This window comes from Budorcas taxicolor, chromosome 4, assembly GCF_023091745.1.
Source record: "Budorcas taxicolor isolate Tak-1 chromosome 4, Takin1.1, whole genome shotgun sequence".
Taxonomy (NCBI): Eukaryota; Metazoa; Chordata; class Mammalia; order Artiodactyla; family Bovidae; genus Budorcas; species Budorcas taxicolor.
This window is the reverse complement of record NC_068913.1, coordinates 38656690-38672932: the sequence shown is the minus strand read 5'-3', so window position 1 is coordinate 38672932 and position 16243 is coordinate 38656690.

Below are 16243 nucleotides of genomic sequence, written 5' to 3'. Positions count from 1 at the left end.
CTGCAGTCCATGGGGTCGCTAAGAGTTGGACATGACTGAACAACCTTCCTTTCACTTTTCACTTTAATGCATTGGAGAAGGAAATGGCAACCCACTCCAGTGTTCTTGCCTGGAGAATCCCAGGGGCAGCGGAGCCTGGTGGGCTGCCTTCTATGGGGTCGCACAGAGTCGGACACGACTGAAGCAACTTGGCAGCAGCAGCAGGCTTCAGGGAACCCACCCTGCTTGCCATACCTAAGCTACCTCTTACTACTACAGTTTGCTTTAACTCTGCCTCTGGGTGCAACCTCTTTGGGCTTGCCTGATAGCATTTTCTAGTGTGGAGCTGTAAATAACAAAAAATTCTGCTTTTCATCTATCCAAGTGTAGTGTGTTATGATACCCTACCATTAGAAGAATTTTTAAGTCTTATAAAGGACATGAAAACCCTTACCTAAAAATCAATGTGCATCAATATAAAAACATTTCAATTAACAGTCATATTTAGGACTCCAGATGAGAAGTGTTCCTTAAAATTTGAGGAAAAAAAATTATAATCAAAAACCTTGAAATAACTGCCCTAACATGGACAACCATTTTTGCTAGCTTTTAAACCCATGAAAATAAGCAGTTTTGCCTTATTCCCTGCTTATACACCTTACACATACCTAGATGCATAATAGGAATGTAAAGATGATTACCAACAGATTGAGTTCTTCTTTTTTGGATTGGCCTTTCCAAGGAAATAATTCTTCATCTTCTATTTTTTCTGTGTGAACAATAAAGGCCAATCTAATTACATTAATTTAAAGTGGTCTTAATAGACAATAAAATAGATAAAATAGGTCAAGTAATATGGAATATAATTGCAATCAAATTCAGACATAAATAGTACATTATTTTAAACTAAGTTGGCTGCAACTAATGTTCTTTTTTTTTTTTTTTTTGCAGTTTCCAGCATCTGCTGGATTTACTGTATAGGTTGTATTGTCCTTATATTTTGGCAGAAACATAAGAGAGAACATATTTTCCTCACTGCCTCTCACACCCTTGATTGGAAGGTTCCACTATTCTATTTGGACATTTTCCATTATACTTCTTAAAGCATCCATATGCTAGCTTTTTATGCCTATTAATGCTTTCTTTACCCTGGGCACCCTTCCAAACATACTACTTTGAAATATGGAACTCCTTATTTAGTTATATAGCCAATATCTAAAAACCTCAACTAAGAAAAGATTTCCACCAGAATGTCTGAAGGTACTGTTAAGTTCAATCAAAGCAGCCACTCAATGAGTGTGGAAAAGAATCTTATAACAGCTCAGGAAATCACCTCATAAAGCCTCTACCAAGGAGAACATATCAGAAGACAGAGAGTACAAACCACCAGAAAGGAAAACTGTAGCCAAACTCAGCAGCAGCAGCAGATGGAGAAGAAATGCACGTATTGACTAACTTCCTTCCTTCCAAGGCTGTATTTATGTTTCTACTTATTGGGTGCCGATTATGTTTTCCTGCCAACAGTAAATGCTATTGATTTAATGCGTGTAACAGCTCTACACCACACTGCAGCCTTCTGAAATAGAGGGATGGGATAAAAACATGGACTTCTTTCTCTAAATTATGGAAGATAACTCATATATTATTCAGGTACTTGTGTTCAAGGAAGGCTCATGGCTAAGAGGAACTTGTATTATAAGATTTGGGGAAAAGTATAGACATGAAGTAAAAATAAACTTTGGATGGCGATACGTGATGCTGCTTCTTTTCCAGATGTCTGCCTATTTTCCTTGCCAGAGATTTCAAAGATTTGTATAAAATTTTCCCTAAAGTGCTTACCGATGCTCTGCAAAAGAAAAAGCAAGGCACATAATGACTTCATCATCTCAGAGTGAATCATAATGACCAAGGTACTGCATCATTATTGAGGAAATATGAGTATAGAGAAAGCAGAAACCAGGGCTCAAATCCACTGGCAAAGCCAGGATCAGAGGCTTTCAATCTGATTGTAAATTTGCTCCTTTGTAATGATGGCATTCCATCTCCAGCATGCAGGAGGTAAACATTTTAAAGTAACTGTTTATGTCACTTGAAAATCAGATCCCAGAGATGCTGGCTGGAAGCCAGAGAGTTACTCCCAAATGCATAAGAAAGTGGCTGCAGCACAGAATTAGGTTAATGCTGGGCTAGACCCTGCTTTTGATGAGTTGGCAACTCCAGTGACTGCTGTGCTTTAAGTGGGTTGGTGCCTGGGAAGAAAATATACCAGTTTAGTTCAGTCCCTCAGTCATGGCTGACTCTTTGCAACCCCATGGACTGCAGCATGCCAGGCCTCCCTGTCCATCGCCAACTCCCAGAGCTTATTCATACTCTTGTCCATTGACTTGATGATGCCATCCAACCATCTCATCCTCTGTCATTCCCTTCTTTGTCCACCTTCAATCTTTGCCAGCATCAGTGTCTTTTCAAATAAGTCAGTTCTTCACATCAGGTGGCCAAGGTATTGGAGTTTCAGCTTCAACATCAATCCTTCCAATGAATATTCAGGGCTGATTTCCTTTAGGATAGACTGGTTGGATCTCCTTGCAGTTCAAGGGACTCTCAAGAGTCTTCTCCAACACCACAGTTCAAAAGCATCAATTCTTCGGCCCTCAGCTTTCTTTAGTCCAACTCTCACATCCATACATGACTACCGGAAAAACCAAAGCTTTGACTTGATGGACCATTGTTGGCAAAGTAATGCATCTGCTTTTTAATATGCTGTCTAGGTTGGTTATAGCTTTTCTTCCAAGGAGCAAGTGTCTTTTAATTTCATGGCTACAGTCACCAACTGCAGTGATTTTGGAGCCCCTAAAAATAAAGTCTGTCACTGTTTCCATTGTTTCCCCATCTATTTGCCATGAAGTGATGGTACTGGCTGCCATGATCTTAGATTTCTGAATGTTGAGTTTTGAGCCAACTTTTTCTCTTTCCTCTTTCACTTTCATCAAGAGGCTCGTTAGTTCCTCTTCGCTTTCTGCTATAAGGGTGGTATCATCTGCATATTTGAAGTTATTGATATTTCTCCCAGCAATCTTAATTTCGGCTTGTGCTTCATCCAGTCCAGCATTTCTCACGATATACTCTGCATATAAGTTAAATAAGCAGGGTCACAATATAGTCTTGATGTACTCCTTTCATGATTTGGAAATAGTCTGTTGTTCCATGTCCAGTTCCAACTGTTGCTTCCCGACCTGCATACAGATTTCTCAGGAGGCAGGTCAGGTGGTCTGGCACTCCCATCTCTGTAAGAATTTTCCAGTTTGTTGTGATCCACACAGTCAAATGGTTTGGCATAGTCAATTAAGTAGAAATAGATGTTTTTCTGGAACTGTCTCAGTTTTTCAATGATCCAGCATATGTTGGCAATTTGATCTTTGATTTCTTTGTGGGACTCAGCAGGAGACAAGCCCCAGAAAGCAACTGAAAGGCTGAGATTTTTCAAACCTTTCAAATAATGGAATCATAAAAAAAAAAAAGTTTGTCTGTTTGGGTTCCTGACAATACATGAGTTTTAAGTCTGAAAGATAAAATCCAGTCAACCTTTTCATTTAGATCTCCAAAAAGGAGGTTCTACCTTTTTGGGATTGATGCTTTTGAACCGTGGTGTTGAAGAAGACTCTTGAGAGTCCCTTGGACTGCAAGGACATCCAACCAGTCTATCCTAAAGGAGATCAGTCCTGGTTGTTCACTGGAAGGACTGATGTTCAAGCTGAAACTCCAATACTTTGGCCACCTGATGTGAAGAGCTGACTCATGGGAAAAGACCCTGATGCTGGGAAAGATTGAGGGCAGGAGCAGAAGGGGACAGCAGAGGATAAGATGGTTGGATGCCATCACCGACTTAATGGACATGGGTTTGGGTGGACTCCCTGAGTTGGTGATGGACAGGAAGGCCTAGCATGCTGCGGTTCATGGGGTCACAAAGAGTTAGACACGACTGAGCGACTGAACTGAACCATCTTCTTTAGTGAAGGTTTTAAGGTATAATATTTCAAGACGTTTTTCCATATGACTAGTCAAAGTCTCTTTGTTGCAGTTAAGCCCCAGTAAATGTTTTTTCATAATGTCCTTTAATATGCACATGTATGATTTGTACATATTAACTCAAAGTATCAGTATGCTTTTTTTATTACAGTAACTTTCCATGTCTGAAGCTGTTAATTACTTTTCAGTGGTTCAAAACTGGTCATAATTCCAGTAAATTCCCTCTTGTTCTTGGATTTCCTGTTTAAGTTCTGGCCACGTGCAATAAACAGCATATTCTGGTTTATATGACACTTTTGTAAATTGAAAGATACTCTGAAGGGCACAAACACACACAGATTACTTAATGTTAAATGATTAAGTTACTTAAAATCACATTTGGCTGAATGTGGGTATAAAAAAATTCAACCTACAAAATGACTTTCTGCTATATAAAAAGAAATTCTGCTTTTTATGTAAAGGAATATTATACTTATTAAATTTTATTATTAAATATATAGAAACATATTTTATAAAGTTTTCCACTATACTTCAGGAACATAAAGTTTTGCAAAAATTTTAACTCCTATAAAATGCCTGAGTCATGTGCTAATATGAAAATGTTAAACAGGCAATCACTTTCAAACAGTACATTTAATAATACCACTAAGATTTTTTTACACTGTAGAATGTAATTCAGGAAAATGTTTTTCAGTAGCATGTTTTCCAGAGGAATCTTAAACCAAGGAGTCAAACTTGAGAAAATCTCAAGAACACATACTTGAAATGCTGAAAATGGTTGGGCAGACTATAGTAATAATTTGACCAGTTTTTGTTTAATATGTTAGCCATCACAGACAGTAAAGTATAAGGAATTTTCCTCTTAAATATTTCTTGTAATTATTAATATATCATCTTAACTTTTATGAGAAAAGAACAAAACATGCTAATGCATGCTTATCTCTTGCATTTCTTTGTTTCTTCACACATTATAGTCTTTATCATGTTGAGACTCAAGTTGATTTCTCAAAGATTTCATGGACATGACTCTGGATTTTTTTCTTCCTACTGAATTTTTATGTCTATATTGGCAACTAAAAAGGTTTACAGTTTTTTTCTTGAAATGATCATGTGAAAGTGAAAGTGTTAGTCATTCAGTCGTGTCCGACCCTTTGCGACCATGAACTGTACCCTGCCAAGTTCCCCTGTCCATGGAATTCTCCAGGCAAGAATCCTAGGGTGGGTAGCCACTCTCTTGTCCAGGGCATCTTCTCAACCCAAGGACTGAATCTAGGTCTCGTGCATTAGAGCAATATCTTTACCAACTGAGCTACCAGGGAAGCCCTGGAATGATCATGGCCTAAATTAAATAAAGTAATAATGTTATAAATTTTAAAATATAAATAAGTCTATAATAATTAAAACAACTCTATAATTAATTTCTATAATTTTGTTTTTATATTATTTATTTTGTCATAAAAATCTATTAAAGTATATAATATTTTTCTTAAAATGACCTAGTTACCACATTCAGTCTTTAAATATTTCTATAATTTCTAATCTTTTTGAAATGTTTATTACTTTTATTTATGTGAATATCTTTCACAATCAACATTAACTGAGGCAGCCCCTTTTACTTAAAGATAATGCATGCTCAAATATGCGTGTGTATTCAGAAAAATACTGATATCTTGAAATGTGGTGTTCTTAGATCAATTCCAGCCCCATTTTAATGGACCAACCATGGGTTACATATTTGGTTTGTACCAGATTTCGCTATTTTTCTGCAGTGGTCTAAGCACCCCAACTATGTCTGCCTGGTTTGATTTTCTCCCTTTCCTTCCTTCCTTTTTCCCTCCCTCCATTCCTTCCTGTGTTCCCTTTCTTCCCTTGGTCCCTGTTCCAGGAGACAGGGAGGAAGAGTTATAGTCTGTCAAATGCTTCTCAGATTTGAGCCAGTTTACAGATTCAGAACCTCTTGAATGAAAGGGAGGCCAGGTCACCTTGAGGAAGAATGAGGCTACACTACTGACATTTAAACTCTCCATCTTTCACTCAATCTTCCAAAATGGGAACTGCAGAATTTTCCACCTTGAAAGCACTGGTGAAACAGAAATAAGCAGATTTAGGGGGATTTCTATATACCTGCTCTGAATTGACACTAGTCCCAGGGGACCCCAAATGTCACTGTGTTTCACCGATAGAGGTAGAGGCTTCTGGAGGTCAAGAGATCAATGGAGTTGTAGTTCAGGTCTGTCTCTAAGTGGTTCCATTGGGTCTGTAAATCCAGTCTTGTCATTTCTCCAGTTCTGGAATAGACATACATAAAAACTAACAGAATCCCCACACTGGTTCCCTGGTCTGTGGAATGAGGACTATTATGGTAGGGGAGGCTAGGTGGAAGCCACTTGAATTACACTATCTAAGAAGCCAAAAGTTATACCACATTCACAGAGGGACTGCAGAGAATACTGCCATCATCAGGGACTTGATGGAAGCACAGGTGGTAATTCCTACCACACCCTCATTCAACTCATCTATCTGGCTTTTGCAGAAAATGTATCTTGGATAATGACAGTGAAGTACTGTAAGTTTCATCAGGTGGCATGCAGTTGCTGACTGAGCACACACTGTTTTCTCTGTGTCTACTAGTACAGATCACCAGAACCACTTGCTTTCAGCTGGCAAGGCCAGAAAAATACCCTCACAGTCCTATGTCAGGAGTATCCCAACTCTCCAGGTCTGTTTTACAATTTAGCTCACCTTGGGGATCTTGATTGCCTTCCCTTCCACAAGAGACCACAATAATTACACTGATGAAATTATGCTGACTGGATATAGCAAGCAAGAAATAGCAACTGCTTTAGGCTCACTGGTAAGACATTTATGTGTCAAGGGTGAAAAATAAACAAAAATATCAGTGGCCTCTACGTCAGCAAAATTTCTAAGGGTTCGGGCATGTCAAGATATCACCTCTGAGTTAAAGGACAAATCGCAGCGTTTGGATCATCCTGTAACCAACTAAGAGGCCTAGTGGGCCTCTTTAGATTTGGAGGCAATATGTTCCTCACTTACACGTGCTACTCTAACCCACTGAGTAACACCCAAGGTGCTAGTTCTGAGTAGAGTCCAGTATAAGAGGGAAGCTCTGTAACAAGTCCAGGCTGTTGCACAGCTGTTCCACTCTTTGGACCAGATCCAAGGGTGCCTGACGTGTCAGAGGTAGAACGGGATGCTGTCTGGAACCTTTAACAGGGCTCTGTAGGTGGTCACATCAAAGACTCTGATGATTCTGGAGCAAGGCCCTGACAGTCTTGTAGATAACTATTCTTTCAGAAACTCCTTCAGACACACTATTAGGCCTTAGAAAAGATCAAGTTACTATGTGACCTGAGTTGCCCATTATGAACAGGGCGCGGCTCATCAAGCTATAAGGGTGGGTGTGCACAACAGCAACTTTCTGTTATCAAATGGAAATGTATCCGATTGGGTTGTGAAAATACAACTTGGTTACATAAGAAAGAGGCCTAGTTGTCTATGGTCCCCAGTCCTGTCGTATTACCTTTTCTCTTCCAGTCTGCATCTACGTCATCACAGGGAGTCCCCTACAATCCCTGGACTGAGGAAGAGAAACCTCAGTCTCGGTTTACATCTTGTACTGAGAGATATGCAGACACTGCCCCAGAGTGGACATCTTCAGCAGCACAGCCCCTCCTGGGTCATCCCTGAAGGGCAACGGTCAAGGGAGACTCACACAGTGAGCAGAACTTTAAGCAGTGCTCTGCTTGCTTATTTTGTCTGGAAGGAGAAACGGCCAGATGTGTGAGTATATACCAGTTCTTAACTGTGGCCAGGGAGCTGGCTAAATAGTCAGGGACTTCAGGGTAGAATAACTAGAAAACTAGCGATGAAGAAGTCTGAGGAAAAGGTCTGGGGACAGATCTTTCTGAAAGGACAGACAAAATGAAGATATTTGAGTCCCATGTAAGGGCTCAGATGGTGAAGCGTCTGCCTGCAATGCGGGAGACCCGGGCTCGATTCCTGGGTTGGGAAGATCCCCTGGAGAAGGAAATGGCAATCCACTCCAGCACTCTTGCCTGGAAAACCCCATGGACGGAGAGGCTATAGTGACTGAGAGACTTCACTTTCACTTTCAAGGAAGAGTTTAATGATCAAGAGGATAGGATGACCCATTTTGTGAATATTAATCAGCCTCCTTCCTAAGTCACTTTTGTCATTCTCCAGTGGGCTCCTGAACAAAGTGGTGATGGTGGCAAGGACGGAGGTTATGCATGGATCAAAAGCATGGGCTTCTGCTCACCAAGGCCAATCTGACTATAGCCACTGCAATTCATGACGGACTGCTAAGATCCCAGAGCCTCCGGGAATAAAGGTTTGGGTCATCACTCTAGACCAAAAAAAAAAACAAACCAACCAGTTTAGGTATTTGCTTAGGATAAAAAGAACACAGAATAGAAGAAGATAGTTAAAAACACTAGCTATAATGTCTCCGTAGTTTTGTTATTTTTTCCATAATGTCATACGGTTGAAACCACACAGTATATAGTTTTTTTTCAAATGGGCTTCTCTCACTTAGTAATATGCATTTAACATTTTACCATGTCTTTTCATGGCTGGATAGCTCATTAGTTCATTTCTTTTTATCCTGAATAATATTCCTTTGTCTGGATGTACCGCAGTTGATTTATCCATCACCTACTGAAAGACATCCTAATTGCTCCAAAGTTTTGGCAATTATGAATAAAGTGGCTAAAACAGTCATAAGCAGGCATTTTGTGTGAATATAGTTCTCAGCACTTTTGGGTAAATATCAAGAAACAGGATTGCTCAGCTGTATGGTGAGATTTACCTAGAAGTAAACCTCAATATTATGGGGGGTCCTTTATGGTTAGGTCCCCCAAAATTTCTAACTCTCAGACGAGTCTACATGAGCCTTCAGCAATTCATCAATTAGAGTTCAGGTTCTAGACCCTGGCACTGGTTTCTGCTGCAGTTCCCACATTGTTTCTGCTCTAGTGATGAGCTGTGACTCTGTATTTGCCTGTCTCTCTAGTCTTGGAGGCAACAGTTTACCCTGTGTCCCCCTTCTCTTCCAGATCCAAATAAAGTTGGTGATTTTTCAGTCTGTTCAGCTTTTTACTTGTTAGGATAAAGTGGTGGCTTTCAAGTTCTTTACATTCAGAATAAGAAAACTTTGATTTTTTTTTTTTTTAAATAGGTGAAAAAAGTTTCGGTTACATATTTTTTAGGCAAAATATATTTGCCTTCAGTAGTCAAGATGAAAAGTGATGTTTTACAGAAAAGAAAACTTTATATGAATTAGTGAATTAAAAACTAATATTGAATTAGTGCTGAATATGATTCATCTTTGTACGAGTACTTGGAAAATATTTTAAAAAACAGAAATCATGAGAAAGATTATATAAATAATGGCCTAAATAAACAACCCCAAACAATTATCACTCATAGCTGTAGAGTTTGCATCATGTAATAAATACTAATCATTAACAATTATTGAGTCCTACTTCCTCAAGAGAAAATCCTCTGCATGATTTTTTAAACCATTTTATCACCAGAAAACCAGCATGATTGTAACCTGCTTTTGAATAGTATTCATAGTCTGTTATTTGACAATGTTACTTTTAAGAGCTGTAAGCATTCCATAAAAACATTACTATGTACATAGAAAAAGTGCCATGAACAGCTCCTAACCTTGATGTCATTAAACAAAAAAAAGCTATTGCCATGGTACCAAAACTACTGCTTTGGTATTTTTCCACAATTAATTTCCACAAAGTTTTCTCTTTAGTTTATCCTAAACACATTTGACAACTTGGATTTTTCTCTAAAGAGAAAGTCTGCTCCTTATTATAAAGTTATAAATGTATTTTTGAATATTTGAAAGTGAAACCCAAACACAAGTGAATGCAAAAAAAAAAGGTATTTTGAACTTTGAAAAGCTTAAATGATCTATTTTAATTGCAATTTGAAAAATGGTTTAGAATGCTTAATTAAGTCAGAAAGAAATTATAGATTCTTGACTTGGACACATTTGAAGTGTACCTTCTTTCACTTTATTTTTTTTATTTTATTTTATTTTTTTTTCCTTCTTTCACTTTAAAATATATTTATTAAAACCCAAGAGAAACTTTGAGGAGGACATGGCAACTCACCCAGCATTCTTGCCTAGAAAATCCCATGGACAGAGAAGCCTGGGAGGCTACAGTCCATAGGGTTTCAGAGTCAGACATGACTGAAACAACTTGACATGCACACACACAAGACAAAATTCATATACAAATGAAATAGAAAAGAAAATGTTAGAAGTGTACAACATCAGCATAATCATTCTGGTATTTAGAAGTGAACTATAGCAAAAATTTTTAGGTCAATAGTAAAATCAGTCATTTAAGAGAAAGAGTGTAAATAATGAATAGGGTCGTTGATTATATGATGATCATGTTATTGAAAAGAAATGAATCGTATGAACACAACTGAAAATACCTTTCATGAAACTAATATAAAACCTATAATACACTACTATGATAATAGACTCCTAAAATATGGCTTATGTGGGAAGAGACTTGATACCATTTTCCCCAACTTGACAACAATTCTAAAAACATACATGATATTGAGTAATAACAATTGTGAGGCTGAAATACTTCCAACAAAAGTATATTTTCTATTATCTTTATAATAAATTATAGTAGATATTATTGGAGAAGGACATGGCAACCCACTCCAGTATTCTTGCCTAGAGAATCCTGTGGATAGAGGAGCCTGGTGGGATGCTGTCCATACCATTGCACAGAGTTGGACACGACTGAAGCAACTTGGCATACATGCATGCATGCATTGGAGAAGGAAATGGCAACCCACTCCAGTATTCTTGCCTGGAGAATCCCAGGGACAGAGGAGCCTGGTGGGCTGCCGTCTATGGGGTCGCACAGTCAGATACAACTGAAGCGACTTAGCAGCAGCAGTAGATATTATTGTTAATTGAAGAGGCAATCAAAATATATGCAACCAAAAATGTAAGAAAAAGGTGTTCTTAGATGTATGTCAGACCATTAACACCTGTACAACAAAACTTTCTAGACTTTTTTGCTAAGGTGGATTTCAACAACAACACTGCTTTAGATAACTTATTGACTGACCAATAAGGAATGTCTCCGTAGCATAAATCTTGCTGTACCTGGCTCAGAACTTCTGGTATTGTAGCAAGTACAAGAAGTTAACAAACAAAGGCACTTGGCTAAACAGTTTAATCCCCCTTGCTCTGAATTCTTTGATACTGACTGATTTGGTTTATGGGGGCTTACTTCAATCTCCTGGTGATATCCTCCTAATGATCACTGCAGTCTCCTGGTTGTGCTATGTTTGGTCAAAGGTCTCACGTGCCTGTTCACAGCCATTGGTAGAAACAGAAATAGCCACCAATAGAAATCAACAGTACTTCAGATGGTCTCACTGTTCTTAGAGAAAGAGAAGAAAGATGAAATACACACAGCAAATATAATGCCTCCAGTAATCTGACCTCATAATCTGAGAGTTCCACACCGAGACGAGAACAACTCAACTCTGCAGGTGACTGAAAGTGAGGTTGATACCAAATTTGTCGGTTAATCTCTCATGTATGCTCAAAAGGTAAAGAATCTGCTTGCAATGCAGGTGACCTGGGTTCAGCCCCTGGGTTGGGAAGATCCCCTGGAGAAGGGAATGGATACTCACTCCAGCATTCTTGCCTGGAGAATTTCAGGGACAGAGGAACCAGGCAGGCTACAGCCCATAGGATTATAAAGAATCAGACACGACGGAGAGAATAACTGTCACTTTCACACTTTCTCTCATGTGTGAAAGGATGAACAAATGGGGAATTGTCAAATTAACTAAACGAGGAGACTGCCAGACTGAGGTGATGGCTCAATCACCTCAATGATAGCCCTAATTCTGTGATGACTTATGTAATCAAATGAAAATCTAAGCCTGTAAATGACCATCATCTTTCTATTTCCTATGCCAAAAATGTCATTTATAAAATATCAATCCATATAACTGCACATATTTTACCAAAGAGCATATACTTTCTTTACCTAGAATAATAGAAATTTTTTACTACCAAATGTCTCACTACTACTCTTATAAATATTTGTGGAATATTTATTTTTTATAAATAAAAATATGGGACTAATTATCTCCCATATTAGTTTCTTATTGTCACTGCAGCAAATTACCAAAAGTCAGTGGCTTAAATAAAACCCATATAATCTCTCTCAATTTCAGTGTGTTGGAAGCCAAGGCACCATATAAGCTCAGCTTCTTCTTTATCCGGGGCTTCACAAGGACTACATCAATGTGTCAGCAAGACAGTTTTCCTTCATGGAGGGTCAAGTAATGAGTCCACATGCAAACTTATTCAGGTTTGCAGATTTAATAATATTTGTGTTGTTTTAGATTTTATCAAATTTCTGAAATGTCTAATAGGAGAAAATGGCTGGATTCTCCTATCTGCCTCTAAAAATATCCACTACATACTTACAAACTACCTAGAGTGAAAGGCAAATAACGCATTATTATTTTCATCTTGTGGGTCTCTTGAATGGGGCTCGGGTTCCCCAGGAGTTCACAGTAAACACTTTGGGAACCACTGTCCTAGTGGAACAACCAAAAAGATTATGTAACAGTGACAAGTAAGGAAGAGAGTGATGGACAGTGTTCATTTGTAATATGCAGCCAGATTATTGCTTTATGAAGGCCATCATTCTCAATGTTAAGCTGTCCTTCCCAGTTCTGGACATGACAGGAAAGAATAATAAACTCAAGCATGTTAATTTACTATAGAGTAAGTTTGCTGCTAAGTTGCTGCTAAGTCGCTTCAGCCGTGTCCGACTCTGTGCTACCCCATAGATGGCAGCCCACCAGCTTCCCCCATCCCTGGAATTCTCCAGGCAAGAACACTGGAGTGGGTTGCCATTTCCTTCTCCAATGCATGAAAGTGAAAAGTGAAAGTGAAGTCACTCAGTTGTGTCCGACTCTTCGCGACCCCATGGACTGCAGCCCACCAGGCTCCTCCGTCCATGGGATTTTCCAGGCAAGAGTACTGGAGTGGGGTGCCATTGCCTTCTCCAAGAGTAAGTTTAATAGAATCTAATTTCTTAACAAGTCGTTGTGTGACAAAATGCATCAAGATTTCATTCCCTTGGTTTTTAGCAATTTATTGTTTAGGTTTCTAACCTGTAGTCTGGAGATACTGATATTTTAGGCTCTCAAGCTTGTTTAAAAATTTGTTTCTCACAAAATTCATAATAACAGGAATCAGGTTTTCCCATTAATGACTGGTTCAAGCTGCCATCTACCTTCTATTTTTAAAAAGTTTTTCATCAATTTTGTTTTAAAAAAATTAGGGTCATTTCCTTTTTTCTCTGCATAAATAAAGGAAATATATTGGGTGACTAGACATGATATTTCAGTGAGTGTGTATGTTAAATAATTTTCTTAGTGATCACTGACATAATGGTCTCTGCCCTAAGGTCTGTTAGTCAGAATCCAGTTGTCCAGTTCTAGTATTTAGTTCCTGCATATGATTACTCTAAATTCTAAGAGGAAAAATTTGATTTAAAAAACATGCTTCCCTATACATTTGTACAGAAATATGTTTATTTTATTAAATAAATGAAATATTTGCTGTAAAAAAATGTGATTCCTGTATGCATTTTATTCCAATGTTTTTGTACTCGTATTACTTTGCCATGCCTTGTACTTCACAATTTATTTTATCTTCAGCTATAAAAAACTGTGTAGTGAGTTATTTATTTACCTGATCTAACACCAGAATTCTGTGTTTAATTGAATGCTTTATATACTGGAAAATTTGAAGTTGCCTGGCATCTTTTCTAAATCATTAAAAAAAAAAACAAAAAAACTGATGCTCTCACTGAAAGCAGATGGAAAAAGAGTAGCACTTATAAAGAAATGTGCACAGATACAGCGCATGAGGTTGGACAAAATATGTTCTAAAAATAAAGGATATTGATTACTCCTTCAACGCTGCAAGAAACTCCTTCCCCCATTCATTTTCACTGATTCATCGTCCTTTACTTATTTATTAACAGCGTCCAGTTCTGCATCAGGCGCTGAGCCTAGCACTGAGATTACATTTGTGAGAAGACATACAATTAGGTTGTGCTAATTGAAACTTGATGAAAGAAGGTTAGTATTCAACGTAAATCTAAAGACATTCTAAAACAGATTGCTTTGTTTTTATTAGTTTTTTAAAATATTTTGCTTTTCCAGATTAGTTTTAGTTTAACAGCAATATTGAGAGAAAAATACATGTATACATCCCATATACCCCCGGCCCAAAACACATGGAGCCTCCACCATTTTTACATCCTCCGCCATAGTGGTACATTTATTGTATTGATGTACATATACTAATACATCATTATCACCTGAGGTCCATAGTTTACACTAGAATTCACTCATGGGGCTATACATTCTATGTGCTGTGCTTAATTGCTCAGTCATGTCTGACTTTTTGTGACCCTGTGGACTGTATTCTGCCAGGCTTCTTTGTCCATGGGGATTCTCCAGGCAAGAATACCAGAGTGGGTTGCCATGCCCTCCTCTTCTGTAGCTTTGGGGAACTGTGTAATTTCATATGTTCACAGTACTCACATAGCATAGTTTCAATGCCTTAAAAATACTGTGTGCTCCATTTTGCATCTTTCCTCTCCACCCCTCAGCCCCTGGAAACTAATGTTCTTTTTACCATCACAATAGTTTTACCCTTTCTAGAATGTCATATATTTGGAATTACACAGGATGTAGCTTTTTGAGATTGGTTTCTTTCACAAATCTATGGCTTTTTTCACAGATCTATTGGAATCTACAGATTAAATTGAAGAACTGACACCCTGTGAATACTGATTCTTGCCTCTCCAGTTTTTTTTTTTAAGTATGTGTAGGTAGGCATGTTCTTTCTGTTACTTCAAGTGTGTTCTCTGGACCAGCAACGCTGCCATCAGTAGGTACTTGTTAGTAATGCCGAAGCTAATGGCACACATCACAGTGGAAGTGTGGTTGGGGAGACTGAAACTGTCAGGAAGCAATTCATGAGCAGCATGTTGGGTCTTATTCTAAAACAAACTTTGAAAGAGACCAGGGAACATCAATAATGAAGCAGTGGGATCTTGTAGGATGTCAAGAAGTTCATTTTTCTTTTGCTCAATGCTCATTTAACTGATATAATTATAATGATTATTTCTTTATATCAATGAGACTATATACTTGTAGAGAGAAGAAGGTTCTGAATTATTATATATTTGTGAAACCTTTCTATGGGAAATAATATGGGTTTCCTCATCATTGTTATTCTGCAAACCAGCTAAAATTGCTACATAACATTTTAGATGTTGTATATATGAATTAGTAGTTCAGGGTGTCTCTAGACAACCAATTCAGCTCTGGGTTTGCTTTCCAATTTGAGATTCTAGCTTCAAACACTCTTATACCTCAAATATATAAAACAAAGGGAAAACAACAAAGTATTTGACAATAAAGCAAATTTCCCCTTAACTGATCTCTACCTCAAAATCCTATGTGCCCTTTATCATGTTCACTAAATATGCAATTATTTTACTTTGTTTTAAAATTTGTCTTTCTTGCTAGAATGTACATTAGAAGAGGTTTTGTGTTCTTTCTACTTTATTCATAATTATATCCTGGGATTAGCTCATAGAGTGAACTCCGGGAGTTAGTGATGGACAGGGAGGCCTGGCATGCTGCGATTCATGGGGTCACAAAGAGTTGGACACGACTGAGTGACTGAACTGAACTGAACTGAAACCCTTAACTATGCAATAAACAAGGCATTGAGCTTAATGCTTTAAAGATAAAATTTATTAGTATTTACCACTAGAGGGCATTTTCCTTCCATTATAAAATACTTATTCTAGTCCTTAATTTTTTTTTTTTAAATCCAAGGTACTCAGCATGCTTTATTAATTTGTAAAGATAAAATATTTCAGGTCAATCTATCATCTCAAATTATGAAGTCTTTATGGCACAAATTAAGATACATGGAAGCATCCACCATCTAGAGTTAAATTAGCTAGAATTTAAAACATTAATCCAATAAACTGTTCAGGATCTTAAATTTAGGTCAATATTACCAATACACACATATACATACACGGTACACATATAAGATTATATAAAATATTTTCATTATATA